Below are 22,499 nucleotides of genomic sequence, written 5' to 3'. Positions count from 1 at the left end.
ATAACAGTGAGTGCCTACATTCTAAATTTGGCTCTGGGAAGTCACCACAATATCCATTATAACCTCCCTCTGATTATCAACTATTTTTCTGCTCTGAAATTATATCTCAGTCTCCTAGCTATATCTGACTGTATAGTTATTTTAATATGGCTGTATCCTTATTTCTCTGCATTCTTGTGATTAACATACTTTACTTGAGCTAAACAAGTGAGCTTTAATAATTTTTGCCCTCTATGTCATTTTCATGCTATATGAGTAGTTACATTCTTGTTAAGAGATGAATATAGGAGAAGAATTGTATGCTGGGAGATGATGTGCTATTAAAAGAAAGTAAGTGTTTTATATCTATATAATTCTTGTCCCAAAAATGTGCACACAATATCTCAAGGAACTGATGTCAGATTATCCTATCTACAATTTATTGACATCAAGGAACCAAAAGGCCAGAACTATTAGTAAACATGTTCTTATTTGGAGAAGGATGAAAAATAGAACTGTATTTGAATTTGCTTACTGTTCTCATCCAAAAACTATGGTACCACTTGATATGGTTTGGCTGTGTCCCCACCCAAATCTCACCTTGAATTGTAATAATCCTCACATGGTGTGCGAGGAATCCAGTTGGAAGTAATTGAATCATGGCGGTGGGTTTTTCCTGTGCCGTTCTCATTATAGTGAATAAGTTTCACAAGATATAATGCTTTTATAAAGGGGAGTTCTTGCCTCTCACCTGCTTCTGTGTAAGACTTGCCTTAGCTCTTCCTTTACCTTCCACCATGATTGTGAGGCCTTCCCTGCCATGTGGAACTGTATGTCCATTAAACCTCTTCTTTATAAATTATCTAGTCCCTTGGGTATGTCTTCATTAGCAGCATGAGAACAGACTAATACACCACTAAATCAACAACAATTCGTCAAGGCTATGCATGGTGACCCACACCTATAATCCCAGCACTTTGGGAGGCTGAGACAAGAGAATTGCTTGAAGCTAGAGGTTTGACACCAACCTGAACAACATAGACAGAACCTGTCTCTACATTTTTTTTTAATTAGCTGAGCATAGTGACGCACCTGTATCTCAGCTACTCAACAGGTGGAGGCAGGAGGATCACTTAAGTCCAAGGAGTTCAAGGCTGCAGTAAGCTAAGATCAGGCCATACACTTTAGCCTTGGTAACAGGGTGAGACCCTGTCTCTAAAAAAAAACAAAAACTTTAAACTACTAAACAATGTGTGAAACACCAATAGAGTCAATCTATGTCTATATATAGAAGATTATCAATATGTAAAACTTCATTGCATTTTGCAACTGTGAGGAAAAGACATATTTGATTCCTTTTACAATAAGCCTAACATATTTCTTTATGTACATTAAAGTTACAGAAAATACTATATCTTCATTTATTCGATCATAATATGCATCTGTATTGTAAATTTTCAGCTGTGTGAATTTTCATAAACTGAGCAGTGCTTTGTAATCAGCACGTACACCAGAAGCAGAGCATGACTAGGCCCACAAAGGCCACATCCCACCCTCTTATGGTCCCCATTAAGCATTGCTTCTCCCCAGTGGTTAATTGCTATCCTGCATTCTCTCAGAATAAATTAGTTTTGCCTGTTTTTGTACTTTATGTGAATCATATAATATCCTTCCTTTGCATCTAGCTTCTTTTAACTCAGCATTATGTTTATGAGATTCTTCCATATTGTCCTGTGTATTTCATTCAACAATTTTTAATATATCACTTACACTGTGCCTGGCAACTTATATCCTCATTACTTATAACCCTTACTAAATATTCATGCATCCAACTAAATTAATAATTGAAAATCTGTTCAAAAAATTTATCCCTTTTTACTCCCCTGAAAGATGCAATTTAGTAAATAAAGTTATATTTTGGCTGATCAAATTGGCCAGTATCATTTGCCCTTGGCTGCATTTGAGGTTGTAGTCACCACATAGTGGAGAACAATGTATACAGAGTCTGCCAAGCTCAGAAAAGCAGATACATACTTTTTTATGGTAAAGAAAATATTCTTTCCAGAAAATAGTTATTAGCAAGATTTATTGTTAAAGTCAACAGGATTTGGAAACTCACTTGGAAACTCTAACACAATGTCTGCTGAATATAGAAAACTGCTGAGATTCATTAAAAAACAGAATTGTATTGTGAAGCACAAAATCATGTATAAATTCATCTCATAAATCAGTAGCCACTTGAAATAGGTAGTCAATCAAAGTAGTTTTTATAGAGCAGAAAATTTTTCATTAGATGCCAACATTACAGTGTTTATTAAAGACAAAATATTTATCAAGTATTCTTGTACTAAAAAAAAGTACTTGACCTTCAAGTTACTAGAGAGAATATGTAGACCTAATGAAAAGAAAGAGTGAAATAAAGAAGTAGTATAGCTTTTTCTCCAACAAAGCCAAAGTGCTTCACTGCAGTCTGCAAGGGCACTTGTCTGAAGAATTATCTGTAGCCTGCATTCAATAATATTTCATCAAGATAAAGACTAGTAGCAGGAAAAAGAAACAAGGAAGTGGACCTTAACTCAAAATGATCAGATATGAGTATGCAATTAGATTATGCCATTCCAAGTAGTGGTTTATATGAGTGCAGGAGGCCACATATTCTGTATAAAAAGATTCCAGGGGTATAAAAGAAATTTCAGGGATGGAGGGAAGTATTCACTGGAGATCAAAACAAAAAAGTTAGAAAGACAGTGTTGGGAATCTGAGAGTGGGTGGAGACAGCATTGCAGGATGTATGATCACAATGCTGGAAATCCCTTTGGTGGAAGTCCAAAAATGAATAAAAGCCATGTGACTAGTGTGCAAAGGACACCAGAGCAAGTGAAAGTAGGTTGGTCTAGAAAAAAGATAAAAAAATATTGCAGGAACTTCTGAACCTTGTTAATGACTTTGGTCTTCATTTTGAGAGCAATGGGAACCCAAAGACCAGCTTTAAATAGCACAGTTGCATAATCTGATTTGCACTGTGAAAGGATCAGGATGGAGAATAGATTGAAGAAACACAAGAAAAGACAAAGCAAAGTAGAGATCCTTGCTGTATCTTTACAAGATAAATATCAAAGAAATACTAAATGAGGAATTGTGACATGTGGGTTCCAGGCTTTTTCCTCTAATGAATATTTTACATGGCAATGTAAAATCAACTTACCTGAAATTTAGATTCTTTAAATTTAAAATAACAATAATAATAATAATGTGTTCATCACACCATTTGGAGAAGGAAATAGAATCACAAAAAGACCTTTCTACAAACCAAAAACCATGGTTAGTTGTTGTTTTAATAAGCACAAATTTAAATCATAAATGAAACAAATTCATTTACCAAGAGCATGCAAATTTGCCATGAAGACTACAGTTAAGCTTAAGAAGATCAAAGATTAAGGAATTTCAATTTACCTTCATAAATATTTCAGTGATTCATTCAAAAATAATCAGGAAAATTAGTTTAAACTAAAACTTCTATAGATAATTAATTGGTAACATGAAAATAACTTCATTCTGATAAAACGCACATACATACGTGCACACACAAACTTTCCAGTTATTACAAGAGGTTTTTTTTTCAAAGTAATAAATTAGTTTACCAGATTTAAGAACACCTTACCTTTTTTTTTGAAACATAGCATAGATAATGGAGGATATGCGATTTGTCACATTGACTGAATTCTTAGAATCATGTCCAGAAAAAAATATACACAAATTCCATTAGGTTCAAACGATGACAACACCTTTAGCTATTTTCTTTTGTTACAAAACTGTCTGAAGCATAAATGCTGGCATTCCATGGAGTAAAATATGTTATTAAAACTGGGTCATAAGAAAATTATTTTCCTCCTGGGATGGAATGGTAATTAACCAGTGAGACTAGAAGAGAAAGTCAAAATACAAGGTTTAGATAGGACAAATGGGGCATTATTGATCAAATAGAACAGGCTCTGTTTTAGATTCTTTAAAGAAGGGGATATTTTTCTAAAGTCATTCTGTAGAAATAAATTTCAGATAAATTTAAGTAACACGTGAATATTTTTGGTTGTTGTCAGAGGTGTACGTTTGTTCATTTCGACTGTAAACCACAAATGGCCTCTGATTATGTGGAAGAATATGTTTAATAATACCATATTTGCTGACATTTTATATATTTTAAAAGACTGGATGAATGAAAGAGAAAGGGAGTTGAAGAAAAATAGAGGAGCAGTGTACAAAGAAATAAGAAAGGGAGAAAGGGCAGGAGGAAGCATGGGCAGAATAAAGGAGAAAATAAATAAAAAGTCAGTGGAATCACATAAGCTGGAATCATATCCCACTAACTCAAGATTGTAGTTTATAAGTTCAAAAAATAACCTGTCTTTTCCAATTTGATTTAAATTAATAAATGACCACATAAGAAATGTATACTGAAAAAAAATCATAATCAGCTATGCTATTTTCCACTGCTATTAGGATACTGAGAGGCAGCCTAAGTAAAACTAAAATATCTGAAGATAGCAATAGACCACTTAAAGTAGAAGTATGCTATTTTTGTTTTGTTTTTATTTCAAAGGAAATATGCAAAGATTTATTATTTCAACTGTTCTTACAATAGGTTTGTGTGTGTGTGTGTGTGTGTGTGTGTGGATTCTTTCTGTGTTTGTCTATGTTGATAAAACATTGAAATGCCATATAGTTTGAAGGTCATTCACTTAAGAAATCTAAGTACTGATAACATCTTAGCCCCAATTCTTCATAGACATTGTTAAGTCTATTATGATTTTGGTACAGAGAGAAGGTAAACTATATTCCAGACCGGCATATAAAGCAATTTCTCCTATAATTGGAATTTACAAAAAATTTATGTATTTCTTTTTAAGTTTATCATCAATAGTAACTCTCACAACAAGAACATATGTTTGTAAATAATGCATTACAGAATCTTAGTGGCAGACAAGGAAATTCCTAAAATAGCTTTTACTGTCACATCAATTAAGATATATATAACACCTTATATATAAGATGTTTGCACCCAGGCCAAACAAATCAAACAAGAATAGAAGCACTGACAGTTTAGTTTCAAAATTGGTTTAACTTGTATTTACAGGACGTTGTAGTACCTTATGAAGCTGATTGCTGATTGGCTGGCTTTTACAGAATTTTGTCAGATTGTTATTATTTCTTGTAAAGATTGATTCAAACAAATAAAAATTGTCAGGATTGGATATGTCCTATAGTGAGGTGTAGGTATGTCACATGAGATTTTAAATTATAAACAAATGGAAAATAAAATGAGAATAAAATTGAGACTCTCCTGTCACCTCCCAAATGTGTTGAAATACAATGAAATTTCCAAAGGTATTAAAGCATATAAAGTTGAATAATTGTATTAAACTTACAGAAATTAAATTTCTTTATTTTATAAGAGGTAGTGAAAATATAAAATTAATTATGAAGAAAGAGTAGTCTTAGCCAGACATGGCCCTATAAAGCATATTACCATTTGTTACATCAACCAGAAAACAGTAAACTGTAATGCATTCTCTAAAGTTATTTTCAGCCTGTTGATTCTGGTGTTTTATATGACCGGCCTTTTCCCTCCTTGAAATATGTATATACATCCCTTATATATTATGTCCCTTATATAACAGATAAAAAAATATATAATATATATGATCCCTTAACTTTCTTAAGTCTTTGAATTACATCATTACTCAAAAATAATTCCCAAACTAAAATTGATTACATAGATTATTGCTACATTTTAGGTATATTTAATTTTTACATGTGATCTAATAATATCCTTTTGAAATAAAGTGAATACTCATACTACTTTTTATGAAAGTGCTAAGGAGCTACATCACAGGGTAAATATGTTTTAGTTGGTTTTTATATAAATTCCACTCCCAATATTACACATTTTTAGAAATATATACATTTTTGTTATGATAACAATTCTAACAAAACTGTTAAAATGTGTTTATGAAACTCTTAGTAAAGTCATACAACTAAAGTTGATCTTTCCTCAGTCACTTAGTCCAATCATTAACAGCCTGCAAGTTAAATAAAGTTTTTAAACAAATTATTGCAGACTCTTAATCATAAAACAATCAGTCTTTCCACCTACAAATCTGCAGGCACATTGGGACTATCAAAGTTGCATATTTTTCCTGGATTTGAAAGACACCATAGCAATCAGCATTGAAGAACTATAAAACTTAGGCAGCAATAATGTGAAAGAAATGTTTAAATATATGCTATAAAATATAAACAGAGTGGAATTCCTTAGTCCTTTTTTAAGTGAAAGAGAAAATCAGGGAAGGGATGAGAGCTCAGCTGGAAGGTGAAAGAATAAATGGAGTTCATTCACAGTCAAAACACATATGGGCACATAGCCGTAGAGAAAAGGGAAAAGAATAGGGGAGAGAATAAACATTTTTTGATCATGAACAATTTGGCATTTTCTATGTACATATGCATGCAATCTGGTATGCTTTGGCTCTGTGTCCCCACTCAAATCTCACTTTGAATTATAATAATGCCCACAAGTCATAGGAGGGACCTAGTGGAAGGGAATTGAATCATGGGGATGGGTTTTTCCCATGCTGTTCTTGTGACAGTGAATAAGTCTCATGAGATCTAATGGTTCTATAAAAGGAAGTTCCCCTGTACATGCCCTCTTACCTGCCGCCATGTAAGATGTGCCTTTGCTCTTCCTTTGCCTTCCACCATGATTGTGAGGCCTTCCCAGTCATGTGGAACTGTGAGTCCATTAAACCTCTTTCTTTTATAAATTACCCAGTCTCTGGTATGTCTTTATTAGCAACATGAGAACAAACTAATACACTATCTTATTGATTTTTTTATGAGCCTTATGAACTAGGTTCATTTTCATCTTTATTTTACAGATAACAAAATGAAGGTCAGAAAGCTTTAGTAATTTTTCGAATATTAGATTAAGTACTAAGCAAATTTAGTTATATCTGTCTCTCCAAATAGTGTGATGTTTCTACCACATGAGTTTCTGATTGTTTTGCCTCTCTTTTTACAATCTCAACAATTTTTAAATTTACTTGACCTGGCATAGACAGTAAATGTGGTTAAGTCCAGACACACAATTTTTTATTAGAAGATGGTTATAGTCTGGCAACTATCTAAACTATTATTAATGCCAAGAAACATCTTTCTTTGTTTGTTTCTTTGTTATTTTCTTGCTTGCTTTCTCTTTTCACGTTTCTTTCTCCCTTCCTTTCATCCTTCCTTTTTTCTTCCTCCCTTCTTCTTTGTTTTTAGACTTTAAAATAGAATGTCCTGACAATGACTTTCCAATGATGACTTTCCTAATAATGACTTTCATTTCATTTTATAAATAAATCTAGTATTTTCAGCTTAAAAAACTGCACTCTAATTGTGATCTTCAGCTGGTATACACATCCATTCGTCCCTATGAACTCCGGAGCAAATGTAACTAAGCAAGTCAGTCTGAATGCATTCTTTCTTCCAAATCTGAAAGTCCTACCTGGGAAAACAGAGCCCTACAGGAAACTATTCTGGTGATGAGCAGGGGAGGACAGTTTCAGGACAGTGGAATGAAGTCTGCCACCATTCTGATAGCTGTTCTTTACATCTTTTTAATTATTCCAGTACATACATTGAAAGACTGTAGAAATTCATTTCAAATTCCACTCTGTGTTACTAAAAGCAACTGCTGGTTGGTACACACTTGGCCCTGCTTCTGGCCTGCTGGAGGGAGATACCCAGCTGGCTTACTTGGTGGGGCACATGTGTATGGTTTGCATCTTGAGTAGGACTGCATCCAAGATGGACCTTGTCTAGTCTGGCAGTTTGATAGAATGCTCCATTATTTGTATACATTTGCTCTACTGGCTACAAGTTGGCAGAAAACACCTTTTTCACAGCTAGGACAATAGAAGAACAGGCAGAAATGTGTAAGAAAGCAAAAGATCTAAAGCAAAAAGAAATTCCATGTGAACCCTACACTCTCAGAGCCAATATGGCCAAGATAAACACTTTATTAGAGGAAGACCGACAATCAGCAGGAGGGAGGCACAGACTCTAACAGTTGCAAACATGTGACCCTGCCTGGACTGAAGTATTAGTATGGGCCAGAAAAGAGAAGATTTCAGATTGGGCAGTAGTAGGAAAATGGAATTAGGTACTGTATGGTGGATTATAATTGTTTATTTGGAGGACAGTGTGTTTCTTTGTGACTGTATGATATATTTGACAGTGCAAGTACTTAAATGAGAACCAAATTTATGTCTGCTTTACCCTCTAGGACACAAGGCAGTTTTGTAAACATAAACAGTAAGATTATTTCTCATCTACCTGTAATAACCTCTTACTACTTTTTTCCATTAGTCCCTACAGATCGCCTTAGTTATAGCTAATTTCTACATAATCAAGCTTATCTCTAAAACTGATAGATTTAATTTTAAAGGGTAGTATGAAAATCATTTTAAAATATATTGCACATTGCCTATTACTCTTCATGATTCGGGATGTCACAATGAATAGCAGTTATTATTTTTCCCAGACTTTGGTTATGATAGTAGATGCATTTATTTATTCAGAAAAATTTGTTCCTTTCCAAAATAATTCCAAGTTTTCCAAGTTTATAGATCTGATTTGTGTTGCTTTTATGTATCACCCCTCCCTTCCAAGCGGTATCTTGCACGTTCAATATGTCTGCAATTTTTAGTCCTCTTTCTGTCTCTTATTCCCTACTATTAAAAAAAAAATACTATAATCAAGCTAATATATAGAAAAAGATGTGAAGGCACTGATTGCCCAGTGAATCCCAAATAATAACATGTTTTTCATAGCTCAACTGCTAATGAAAGAAGGCCCTAGATAAGCACTGTGTTTAAAAGCATAGACTTTGGAGTAAGAATTCCAAGTTTGGCTGGGAACGGTGGTTCACACCTGTAATCCCAGCATTTTGGGAGGCCAAGGCGGATGGATCACCTGAGGTCAGCAGTTCAAGACCAGTCTAGCCAGCATGGCGAAACCTCATCTCTACAAAAAACACAAAAAAGTAGCTGGGCATGGTGGCACTCACCTGTAATCCCAGCTATTCAGGAGGCTGAGGCAGGAGAATCGCTTGACCCTAGGGGGTGGAGGTTGCAGTGAGCCAAGATTGCACCACTGCACTCCAGCCTGGGCAACAAAGTGAAACTCCGTCTCAAAAGGAAAAAAAAAAAAAGAGAGAGAGAGAGAACTCCAAGTTTAAGTACCAACTCTATCATTTCTGGCCATACACTGTTAAGTAGATTATTAAGTCTCCTCAGGCTTGCCTTACTTGTGAGTAAAAAAGGATTATAACAGTGTTCAATTCATGAGATTGGTGGAGGGATTAAATAAAATAATGTATATAGAGCCCTTAGGACAATTAAGATCTCCAAGATAATTTTAGTAGTGGAAGTAGTGGTATTCTGTGAGGATGTGTGATTTTAAAATCCTCTTTCACATGAAGATTTTATCAAACTACAAGTATACTAGAGTCTGATTGTTTTACTAACCATAGAAATCCATGCTAGGTAGGCTGCCTCAAAATGATGTTCATTTTTAGTATTTTAGTAATTAAATCAAGGGGGCGGTACATCTACGAAAAGTTCACGTAACATTTACTTTCAATATATTCTGGTAGTTATATAGCAATCTCCATTATACCTATTTATTTTGAAGGAATTTTACTTACTTTATATAAAGACAAATGTTTCTTTAGGTATTTAAATGTAGCATATTAATATATAAATGAAACTAGTAAATCTGTTAGCAATGATATAGCTATGAAAAACTGCATATATTGTATTAATTTATGTATTTCAAAAATATATGAAGGTCGAACACCTACACTGTATTAACGTTTGGGAATGCAAAGGAGACCACAATGGTGGGCAAAGTTTTTTCATGGAGCTTACAGTTTAGTAGAGGAAGGAATATAAAAGTGAACAGGCAGCAAATAATTCCAAAATGTTAGAAACCTATGAAGAAAAAAACAAGAAGGATGTGTTTTGAGATGGAACCTAGCGTAAATCATGCAGTGAGACAAAAAGTTTCACAAGAGGTGAAGTGTAAGTTGATATCTAAAGCAAATGGTAAAAATAACTGAGTGTGAGCTGATATTTTATACTGAGCAAAAGGGAGGTAAGGTGAAAAGTGTTCTAGGAAGAGGGGTCTGTGCAAAGGCCCTGTGATAGGAGAGAGCTAGCCATTCCCAGAAACCGAAAGAAGGATTTTGAGAGCAGGAGAGATATTTTAAAAGGAAGGCAGAAGCTTATAATTTGGGCTATAGAAAAAAAAGATATGCCCCTAGATTTAGTCAAAGTATCTTGAAAAGTCATTGCAGAATTTTAGGAAGGATTCTGACGAGACCTGATATTCAAGCTCCTTGGATTGTTCTACCTACCGAAGAGAATAGATTTACCAGGGAATTGACTAGACAGACTGAGTTGACAGTCAACATACTGAGACTAGTTGACAGGCTCTACTCTTTTATCTTCCACATAAGAGATCAGAATTGTTTGGTTACATTATAAATATTTTTGAAGATAGAACCCAGAGAACATAATCACTAATAATTGTAGAAATATAAAAGTTCAGCAATACAAGTTGGCAAGAAGGTGAGTCAATAGGAACTCACACTGCTGATGAGAATGCAAATTGGCACCACCACTATGGAAAATAATTTGATATTGTCATCAAAAATGGAGTAAGTTCACACCATTTAATTCAGAAATTCCCTTTCTGTCTTGTGCTCTGAAGAAACTCTTACATAAGAACATGGAGAGAGATGTGAACACATTACCAGCATTGTTGTAGAAAAACATGTAAATGCCTGAAGTAAAACAAAACAACCAATAAAAATTTATATGAACAGAATAAATCCCCCTTTTGTGATATATGTATAATGGAAAACTATACCACAGTGAAAAAAGTAGCAGTGTGCCTGCCTTAATATGGATCAATTGCATAGATATGATATGGAAATAAGAGATTACAGTATAAACATATAGTCAGAAACCACTAATATAAAGAAGCAGTTCTCAAAGTTTGGTTTAGGAATATCTAAAGTATTTCTTTATAATAATACTGAGATGGAAGGGAAAGTCAGAGAGATTCAAAGTGAGAAAATGATTAGGCTGTATCGCAGAAGGTGTCACCTTACTTAACATGAGAAAAAATGTTGGCAGCCTCTAGAAGTAAAGGCTGATCCCCACCTGAGAGCCAGCAAGGAAGCAGGGACCTCAGTCCTACAACCACAGGGAACTGAGTTTGGCTGTCAACTTGAATGATCATGGAGCAGCTTCTTCCCCAGAGCCTACGGTAAGAAAGGCAGGCATGCTGACAACCTGATTTTACTCTTCAGAGAATCTAAGCAAAGGACCCTGTAAAGCCTATCTAGGTTTCGATCTGTAAGTCAATATATTTTTTTTTTTTTGTCATTTTAAGCCACTACATTTGTGGTAACTAGTGATTGCAGTAGAAAAGTAAAGGCTCACCTGTATTTAATTATTAATGTATATAATTTAGTCCTCTACAGGTTATTGATAAACTCCCTGAGTATAACTATGATCCTAAGGGTCTTCAATGATTTATATTGAAAAAAATTAAAAGGTGATATTTAATAAATATCTTAGTCCTCTATTTAAAATGAGTGATTTGTGAGAATATTTGCTCTGAAGAATGCAGCCTAAAAACAGACTACAATTTCCAAGTCATCTCTGAGAGCCAAAACCAAGGCTAAGTTTTCACAGTATTCAAGATTGAGATCCAATCATTTTTGTGATGGAGAAGGAAAATACAGCTATTAGAATCGAAACAAAAATAAAAATGCATTACGACCCTCAGACATCAACCCTGGGGTTACCAAAACAGTGAGGAAGCCTAACCATAGCCAAAGTTCTTATCGAAAGGTTCTCCGAGGAGACTGTAAAATAAAACTGTTGCACAAATTCTTTTTTGTGGAAATTCCACTACTCTTTCTAAAATATACATAAATTCCTCCATTTTGAAATTTCACTTTTAACTCTGAAGAACGAATATGTGATTGCTACAATGAGCATATTTACACATATTTCATTCACAAATGGTTTTTAAACGAGGCTGGGAATGAAGTATTTTTTTTGTTTGTTTTGTGTTTTGATGGTGGGCTGGCTTCTTTAGCACCAACTCATCACCAGGGTTTTCATTACTCTGATACCAATTCTTAGTAGTAACATGTAGAATTATTCATATGCAAAAATTGTGTGATATGCATGTTAGTCTTCTCCCTGGTTCCACTTAATATCATCACTCTAAGCCTTTCTAAAGTTATTCAATCTTATCACAAGGACATTATACTGTATTTTATATATCTCATGTATTCTATAACTAACTTCAAATCCTTTTTAAAAAAAGATACAAGAAGTCGAATTTTTAAATATATGTGAATGCTTTCTTTGGCAGGATATGTACTATAATTGAATTTATGCAGAGAAAATTATCTTGCACATCATCTTGTGCCCAAGAATAACACACAAATTCACAAAGTATTCCATATTTTATGCATTTATCAAAACTCAGCATGTATACTCATGATTTGTGTTTACACAAATCTTTTACATAAAAAAAAGCAAACAAAAGAGGCATGCTTAAGCATTTGTAGGGAAATGTACTAATGTGTACCATTTACCATGAAATGCATCAAAGATAAAATAGATTCACTGAAGGGTAGAGGAACACATGGATGAAAAAACATATAGGAACACAGATGAAAGAACATATAATAACACAGGTATAGTAAAATAATAATAGGAGGAAGATGAGAGATATCTGAGTGTATTCACACTAAAATTTAATGTTTTAAATTGTTAAACTTTATGTTTGACCATTCTTGCTGTATATTACATATATTATATATAATGAGTGTATATGTACATACATACATGTGTATATACACATATGTAAGTATGTGTGTGTATATAACATCTGTTTTTGATAAGCATTTCAGAAAAATTTGAATCTCAGCTTTGTGAATTTTTACCTTTGTAATCTTGATCAAATGACCTTCTATTTTCTCTCTCAGAGTGTTTTTCATCCATAAAAAGGAGAACTAAAAATCATTAAGATTAAATAAGATAATGTTTGAGATGCAATGGCTATGTGGTAAAGAGATTAGGATGTGTGGGGTATAGATTAGGCAAGATAGGAATTGATGCTCTTGCATAAAGCTAAAATTCTTGGAGGGCTATCATTAGTAATGCTATAAATTAGAAAAAAATCCCCATATAAAAAATGTCAGAGATAAAAGTTTTTTTCAATTGCAAGTAATATAAATATGTCTGCCATAATAATTTGTAAACAGAACCTGTCCTCAGAGAAGGCTGGAATTTTATTTTAAAGTAACTAAATTGTTTGGGATACCTTTAGCCAACTATTAACTTAAGTGGGTCCTAACTTGTTAAAATCCTGGTTTGCCTGTCAGAAACTAATGGAATCTCTGTTAGAAAGATGAACCTTCAAACTCAGTTTCACATGATACCCAGTTGTCACACGTTATCATATGATAACACAGTTATCACAAGCCCAGCAAAACATAAACTAGCAATCCATGTTCCCTAACTAACAAGAGCTATGTGTCTAGAAGAACGAATTTACAAAAACTATAAACAGCAAAATTAGACCACTATTAACTTAAGAGATTGAAATGGTCAGACTTGGAATATGAAAAAAGAATGTATAATTTTGAAAGAACAAAAGTGCTTTGAAAATACAAGCACAGAACATGAAACAATAAGAAGACCAAAAAATTGCGGAAATGAAACATGTAACTATTTATATTTTAAAAGTTAAATGGACAGATTTAAAAAACAGACAGATGAGTCACATCTGAAGATATAAACTGGAAGACAGATTGAGGCCTATAGTCTGCCTGAAAGAAACAGAGACACCAATAAATGGAAAATATGAAGGAGAGTTAAAGAGAAATGGTGAGTATAATAAAAAGTCAAAAAGATCTAATTGGATTTCTACCAAGATAAGACAGAGAGAGTAGAGAAGAAAATTAATAGCTAGAGATACTAGTGCTTTCCAAAACGGATGAAAAAATGTTCCAGGATATTTGGATCAGTAAGCACAAAACGTAAGTTCTTATTTATAGTGTACATTACTAAATCTACCAAAACCAAATAAAAACAGAAGGCTTTTTAAAGAAAACGGTATTAATAGCTCTTTTGCAAATTGTCTATTAGGTTGGCCTATGAAGGTCTCAGTGGCCACAGTGGAAACAGAAAACAGTTGCAAGATATTTCAAAGTTATGAGAGAAAGTAGATATCAACCTAGAATTAAGTGGCCAAATCAACAGTAATTCAATAATGAAAGTCAAAGAATGCTCCAAATGGTTCTAGTAACACGTGTTCACTTTTTAAAAAATGTATATGTATAGGCCAGGCGTGGTGGCTCACACCTGTAATCCCAGCACTTTGGGAGGCCGAGGCAGGTGCATCACGAGGTCAGGAGATCGAGACCATCCTGGCTAACACACTGACACCCCGTCTCTACTAAAAATACAAAAACAAAATTAGCCGGGCGTGGTGGCAGGCACCTGTAGTCCCAGCTACTTGGGAGGCTGAGGCTGGAGAATGGAGTGAACACGGGAGGCAGAGCTTGCAGTGAGTGGAAAGCGCACCACTGCACTCTAGCCTGGGTGACAGAGCGAGACTCCATCTAAAATAATAATAATAATAAATATATGTACAAATCTGTATATATTACACTTCAATAATCAAAGAAAGGAGGTCAAATGAGGGCAATTTTAACAATTTTTATTTCTAACTTTCTATTTAAACAACGTCAATATGAACATCAACACCAATAATTAAACACTGATAACAATATAATGAAGTAACCTACAGACCTTATGCAAATTTGATTTATTGTCCTACTAATAATGTTCATTTTTCTGGTCCAGGATTCAGTCCAGGATCACCCATTTCATTCAGTAATGTGTTTTCCTTCATCTCCTTTATTCTAGAACAAGTACACTGTCATTCTTTATCCTTCATGACACTTCTTTTTGACTTAACCAAGTGATAAATTTAACATTGCAAGTAATGAGACACCCAAACAGTATGTGCCACCTGAAATGATGCCTTGTGAAGGGCGTGAATCACTTTTGTGGTGTTCTTAACGAATTCATAATCTTATTAAATTATCAAGAAATATCAGACAAAGCAAATAAATAAGCATTTTGTAAAAGAGCAAATTATTACTCTTCGAATGATTAAATTATCACAGAAGGAAGAGTGAAAGACTAGAAGAAATGATGGGCAAAGAAACTGATGTACATATAAATAAATCTAAATTACAAGATAGAAGGATTCATTGTACAAAAAGGAATAATTAAATTATATAAATAATGTATTCCCCCAATATGTGCTTAGGGATTGTTTTTAACAAAGTTAGACATACTAGATTTATTTTAGACTTGCAGAAATTAAGAAAGCAGCCGTTTCACAATTCTCAAGGAGGTCACTTCTTCATAAATGTATGTAAGTCTTTATTACTCGACTGGATGGGCAAACGTTCAAAACATTGGCATGATAATTTCATAAGACAAAGAGATGTGGCCGGGTGCGGTGGCTCAAGTCTGTAATCCCAGCACTTTGGGAGGCCGAGGCGGGCGGATCACAAGGTCAGGAGATCAAGACCATCCTGGCTAACACGGTGAAACCCCGTCTCTACTAAAAAGTACAAAAAACTAGCCGGGCGAGGTGGCGGGCGCCTGTAGTCCCAGCTACTCGGGAGGCTGAGGCAGGAGAATGGTGTGAACCCGGGAGGTGGAGCTTGCAGTGAGCTGAGATCCGGCCACTGCACTCCAGCTTGGGTGACAGAGTGAGACTCCGTCTCAAAAAAAAAAAAAAAAAAAAAAGACAAAGAGATGTGTGAGGAGGAGGAAAGGAAGAAGGAGTAGGGAGGAGCCAGAAAAGAGAATGAATTACCCTGTTCTAAATAAAACTTTATTTAAAGGCAAAACAATGAACATTTAAATACTAATCCACAGGTGACAAATTCAAGGCCACACAGTGAAGACCTCAAATGCAGAGTGCTGAATCAGTTAGAAACTCAACATGTGACAGAGGCACCAGGTCAGTAGAAAAGGGCACACTAGCCATTAAATGGAGTTGGGATAGTTATTCATGTGATAAATTAAGTTAGATCCATACCTACAGGATACACACACACACACACAAATCAATTCAAGGTATATTGGGCCTAAAAGTGAACATTGAAAATTTAAAAATTTTTAAATGTGTCTGAATATCTCTGTTGTCTCAAGGAAAAGAAATGTTTATTAAACAAAATATAAATAGCTAAAACAAGAAAGATAAGGATAAAAAGTAGATACTTCAAAAATTTCTTCTCATTAAAACAGGCAGTATGTATGTGAAAACAAAAAAACAAGCTCTGGGAAAACTAACATAATCTGCAAGAATTCTTATCCAAAGTAAATAACTCCTATGAATCAACAAGATAAAAAGTAAGCTATCCAAGCAGAGAGGTCAAGGTTTATGTACAGGCAATTCCTAGGGAAGACATCCAAATGGTGGGTGTGTATCTGCATGTTTATCTGAAAGTGTGCTAACTTCAGCAGTAGTAAGAGACATGTAACTAAAAACCATAAGAAAAAAATAATCATTTCATACCTCCATAAAATTGGCCAAATTAAAACTCTCTCTCTACTTCTCTCCTCTCCCTCGCTCCCCCCCTCCATAAAAATGGCCAAATTAAAACTCTCTACTTCTCCCCCCTCCCTCTATCTCTCTCTTGCTGTCTCTCACATGCGTCCACACACACACACACACACACACACACTACACAGGCACATACATTACTGTAAGTGTGGCTGCTTGCAAAGAGTAACAGAATATCTTATGCATGCCTGAGAGCAACAATTGGTTCAACCCTGTTTGAGAGCAAGTTGGTGAATCAAATAAAATTGTAAATGTGCATACCCTATACAATTCCGCTACTGGCCTCTCTCTCTTTCTCAGAGCAAAATGTGCATTAAAAGATGAATGAACAAATCAATTGTAGAAGAACATGTTGAAGCCATCAATGGTTTCAGTCATATTTTCTTTCTTGAACAGGATCCTGAATGTATGATGTTCACTTTAGGTTCTTTATTCATTTTGGAATGCTGAAATATTTTATAATCATTTAAAAAATAAAACAAGGTGTTACTATAAGATGAAAGGAGCGGAAATTCTGAATTTGAACTCCTTTCTTTTATTTATAGCTTATATGAGCCTGAGAAAAATCCCTTAACATTAGTAAGCTTGTCTTTTCCCACCGGTACACTTCTATAATAATCACATCTCTTCTACTACTCACAAAATGTATAGGCAGCTTGATGCAATAATGCATATAAAAGTGCTTTGTAAGTTAAAAAATCAAACAAATATTAGCTTTCTGATAAACATGTTGTTACTATTATAATCATGTTGTTACTATTATAATTATATTGTTACTATTACAATTACAATAAAAATAATTATCACCTGAGTAATTTACATGATCTGGTATCTTTGAAAATGATAATTTGAACAAAATGAGCTCTAATGAGCCTCTACACCTAACATTCTGAAATTGATTTGTGACTAGAATCAAACATTGCAAAAGAGAAGGATGGTGCTTATTGGTTTGTGCTCTGTAATAAGTGATAATCATCACAGTTATGAATCATGAAAATTGAAACAAGTAAAAGTAACACATTTAATATTATTCAGGGCTAAAAATATTCATTTCAATACCTATTGTTATGAGCTGAAATTACTTCACACTGAAAAATAAACTGAAAAGTTGAATTGAATTGGCCAAGTGCCTCTGAGTGAATTTGAGAGTTATTTAAGTATAATACTGAATGACATGTAGGAAAATCAACACATTTTCAGAAGAGCTTATTCAGTGATGCCACAACTTCTGGGAATATTAACACATCGGGTGAGACAATATTCTGTATCCCAGAGTTAACAACTAAAAAGTTAACTATATTTTTCCATCACATTCAGATAGGGAGAATACGAGCAGAGAGAGTAAGCCTCGGACCTACTCATTAGAAAAAAACGTGTTCCTTCAGTGGGTTCTGGAGCCTAAATACAAAACCGAAGGGAAACATGGTTTTTCTGAGCAGCCCACTCCAGATACACACTAATAAAGTCCTGCTTTGCAAAACTTGATCAAACTTGACAAACTCTAGTTCTATTTATTAATACAGAATAATCACAAAATACAAAACAACAAACAAGGAATTATAGACAAAATGCTTAACAGTAAGGGCTGTGAAATAAACCTAAATCTACATGCTGTCTCCACCACTTCCTGCATGACTTGTTTCTTCGTCTGAAAAAATGACAGTTACAACACAAAAAAAAACCTCATATGCAGGCATTCATTTCTGCAGAATTGAATCAGTGACTAACATGGTTATGTAATTCTTGGCACATAGTATCTCTTCAACCTCTCAGTGATGGTTAGCTGCTATAACCATGTATTTGGGGGAAATTATGAGGGTAATTGAGAATTTTGCAATTAACCCTCAAAATATAGAATTATTTATTATCTATTTATGTAACTTAAATTTGCCCACCTAAGACTCTGAATCACAGAGGTTATCGGTTATAAAATTTGGCCTAAAATTCATTAAGTGCTATCTCTGTGACCTAAAATTACAGTACATTTGCCTTCTAAAATTTTGCTACAATTTATAAATAACCTGTTCTTTATTTATTTCTATGTTCCTATACCCAATAATGTTTTCCAGAAGTTTTCTATCATCTGCTTTGGATCAATTTGTTCGCTTTTGTTTTGTTTTAGTTAGATATAGAAGATTTTATTTCTGTTGAAACTTACTTCTGCTTATTTTCCTAACTTCAGAGTGCTTTAGCAAATTTCTCACTGCTTATACCATTATGCTAGAAGTATCACTTAATAACATTTATATTTACAAACAAATTGTTTTCTCTATTAAAGATGCTAATGACAATGAAACACTCTGTCACACAGCAGGAAGATGACAAAATATTATCGAACCATACCCAACCAATTTTCTGGAAGTTTTGTTTACCATCACCGTTTCAGATTCCTAAGTCTTAAAACTCAAAGGGAGCATCGCAGTCCTCTGATGCATCATCCTCATTTTTACATAAGAATATCAAGATCTGCATCAGTTAGACAAATTAATTCAGCTGAGATTAATTCAGCTGGAATAAACCAAACATACAGACTTTAAATTCTAAGTCGTTTCCACTGAAACACACCAGTAATTTAATTTATAGGAGTAAAATGTTATAAAATATGATAAGTAATCCACTAAACGGGAAACAATTTTTAAATATAAAATAAAAATATTTAAAATGATATTTAAAGTTTATGTGTTTTAACAAAAATGTTAATATTTTTTCCCCAAACTTTTAATTTTCAGGTATTTCCAGTCTCTGCTTAACATTTTCTAGAACTTATATTTTGTAATTCTAAACAATCATATAGTCTACTCACCTAGAAACCAATGAGATGCGTTTTTTTTAATGATTCAATGGAAAATGTCTTCAGTAAATATTTAGAGCACCAAAAGTTTCTACAAAAAGTTGTTTTGCATTTTAATATAATTTTAAAAGTAATTGTTGGCAACTAACATCCTAGAATACATTCAGTAGTTTGGAAATTTCTGCTATTCATATATATTTAACATATCATATGTTTTTGTAATGTGTTAGGTTACCAATCAGGTTCAATTTTGGATTGAAAAGCATGCAGACAAGATAAGAAGCTTCGATCATTGTTTAAATGCAAAGTTAGAGGTATTTTAGAGGCGTGTTTTCTTGAGAAGGAAAATAATAAGAAAAAAAAACCCCAAGGGAAAGAGTGTTCTGAAATCCTAAAGAAGTATCTAATTGCTGGCATAAATTTTTCTTTAGATGATCATAAAGACATCAATTTCAAATTCCAAGTTTTTCATCTTTCTTTTTAAATGTTCATAATTCATTCATATGCATAGTATTTAAAATATCTCATCACTCGTTTCTCCAAAAGAAGTCTCCAAATATCAGACTTTGAAAGCCTATGAACTGTGACAAGTTATTTCATGATGAAAGCTCCCAGCTATTTTTCTTCATTTCAGGACTCTTCATATTCCTCATCTTGCAGATCATTTTATTTTAAAAATCTAATACAATCTTAAACATTTTTCTGTTCTGTCTACACAAAAATTTTTGACTATATATTACACATACTTTATAAACTTAATTTAAAATTATATTTGAAAGTTTGCTTTTAAGTAAACTTAAACTTTAACCTAAATAAGACTAACCTAAACTTTAACAAATATTAATAACTTAAACATTAATCTAAACAGACCTTATTGACTGTAATCCCAGCACTTTGGGAGGCTGAAGCGGGTGGATCACAAGGTCAGGAGATCGAGACCATCCTGGCTAACATGGTGAAACCCCATCTCTACTAAAAATACAAAAAATTAGCCGGGCGTGGTAGCGGCGTCTGTAGTCCCAGCTACTCGGGAGGCTGAGGCAGGAGAATGGCGGGAACCCGGGAGGCGGAGCTTGCAGTGAGCCGAGATCGCGCCACTGCACTCCAGCCTGGGCGACAGAGCCAGACTCTGTCTCAAAAAAATAAAATAAAATAATAGACCTTGTTTAGACCAAACTCTTTTAGAGAATATGTACATCTGTGTTTTAGAAACTGTGGAGCACAATAGGTAGCTTTAAACCTCCTGCTACAACTGTGTGGGGAAGCCTCTAAGCAGTAAATTCTCTTTGGTACAAATTAAAATTTGATACTTTTGATATTGTTGATATTGGGGGTGATGTGGGAGTAGTGATGGTGTTGATGTTGATGGTGGGTGTGAAGGAGGAAGCGATTTAATTTTTTTCCACTTATGACGTGCTGGAAAGGTTCCCTCAAATCTCTGAAAGTTTCAAGTATAACCACAACATCTGTTGATAAGACTTGTTTTTTACCTTGCCTGGACGTCTTCACTTGTTCTGTGATAGGGCTTGAGCAGCCTCATCTTTCAGGTCTTAGGTAAAATGACATGTCTTCAGAGAAGCCTGCGCTAGGAAAAAAATAAAATAAAATAAAATAGCAAATCCTCTTTCCCAGTTAACTCTCTTTCACATTATCCCAATTTATTTCATATATCCCCCATCACAATCTAATATCATCTTGTCTACATGATGATATACTTAGCTATTGTCAGTTTCATTCTACTACAACAAATGAAGTCAAGCCCTTCTATGTCTTATTTGCTATTATACTTAATCAACTCAATTGTTATAACTTGGCTTTTCATTTACATTTTATTATAGGAAGAGAAAGTTCTGGCCATGCTGATATAGTCTGAGTATAAGCCAAATATTCCTTGTAAATTAAAAACTTGGCACTTTGCTATCTGTACGTCTAGGTCATTCTCTCTGAGCTAAAAAGAAAGATCCAGGTTTGGGACCTGGAAAGTTGGCATATGGTTTCTCTTTTTTCATGATCTTGCACAAATAGTAAACCCCTTTCCCTACCTGGTATCATCTTTGATCTTACCATGAGACTTATGTTCGTAGTAGAAATTTAATTAAAATCCCCAGCTGTACCTTAGCCTCATTTCTGATTTAGGTCCAACTCATGGGCCTCTCTGGCAAAAGGAGACTTTCACTGATTTATTGATCTTATTCCCAGATTTCTTTGGTTACTGTGGGTTCCATAACTCCTACCTTGTCTGCTTGGCTTTACAATCTATTGCCTATTTTCACTTGTTTTATGCTTATCATCCTCTGATATTTCTGCTTACAGTAATTCAAAGGTGACTCCCACTGCACCAACTGCATGCCTTACAATGATGGGGATGACAACCAGTTCAGTTCTTTTTTATTTTAAGAGCAGAATTCACATTTTGGCAGATATGAAACCAGTCAGAACCCTTCACTTAGAAATAAAATAAATAAATTGGACATATGCACCATAAATTAATATGAAGAACATCTGCTCAAATTATTACAAATCATTATTATGGTCATAATATGAACTCCACCCAATGTTACTGGGAATCCAGTTACTCAATAGGCAAAAGTTAACAAATCTGGTTTGAGCTTGTGATAAAGAACAAGGCTATACTGAGGCTGAAGAAAAACACGATCATACTAAATCCTAGCCACATTCTATAAAACTGTATAACAGGTCAATAGGAATGCCTTGTTTTACAAACAGATCTTAAGAACTTGATTAAGATAAAACATCAACAACAATTATTTTGTTGAGTAAGAAATGTTAGGAAAACTTACAAAGGGTTCTTTTTCGAACTTATGAAGCTCCGTAAATGCTAATTTTACATTGTACTTGTTAACTGTACTTAAACTCTACTACCAAGCACAAAGAGATCCAATGCTCCTATAGGATTAGTTTCTACATCTCATGTGTATTAAGTGAT

This window comes from Trachypithecus francoisi, unplaced genomic scaffold (genome assembly GCF_009764315.1).
Source record: "Trachypithecus francoisi isolate TF-2019V2 unplaced genomic scaffold, Tfra_2.0 Lachesis_group14, whole genome shotgun sequence".
In the NCBI taxonomy this organism is placed as follows: Eukaryota; Metazoa; Chordata; class Mammalia; order Primates; family Cercopithecidae; genus Trachypithecus; species Trachypithecus francoisi.
The sequence above is the reverse complement of the archived record's forward strand: the minus strand, read 5'-3'. Positions refer to the sequence as shown.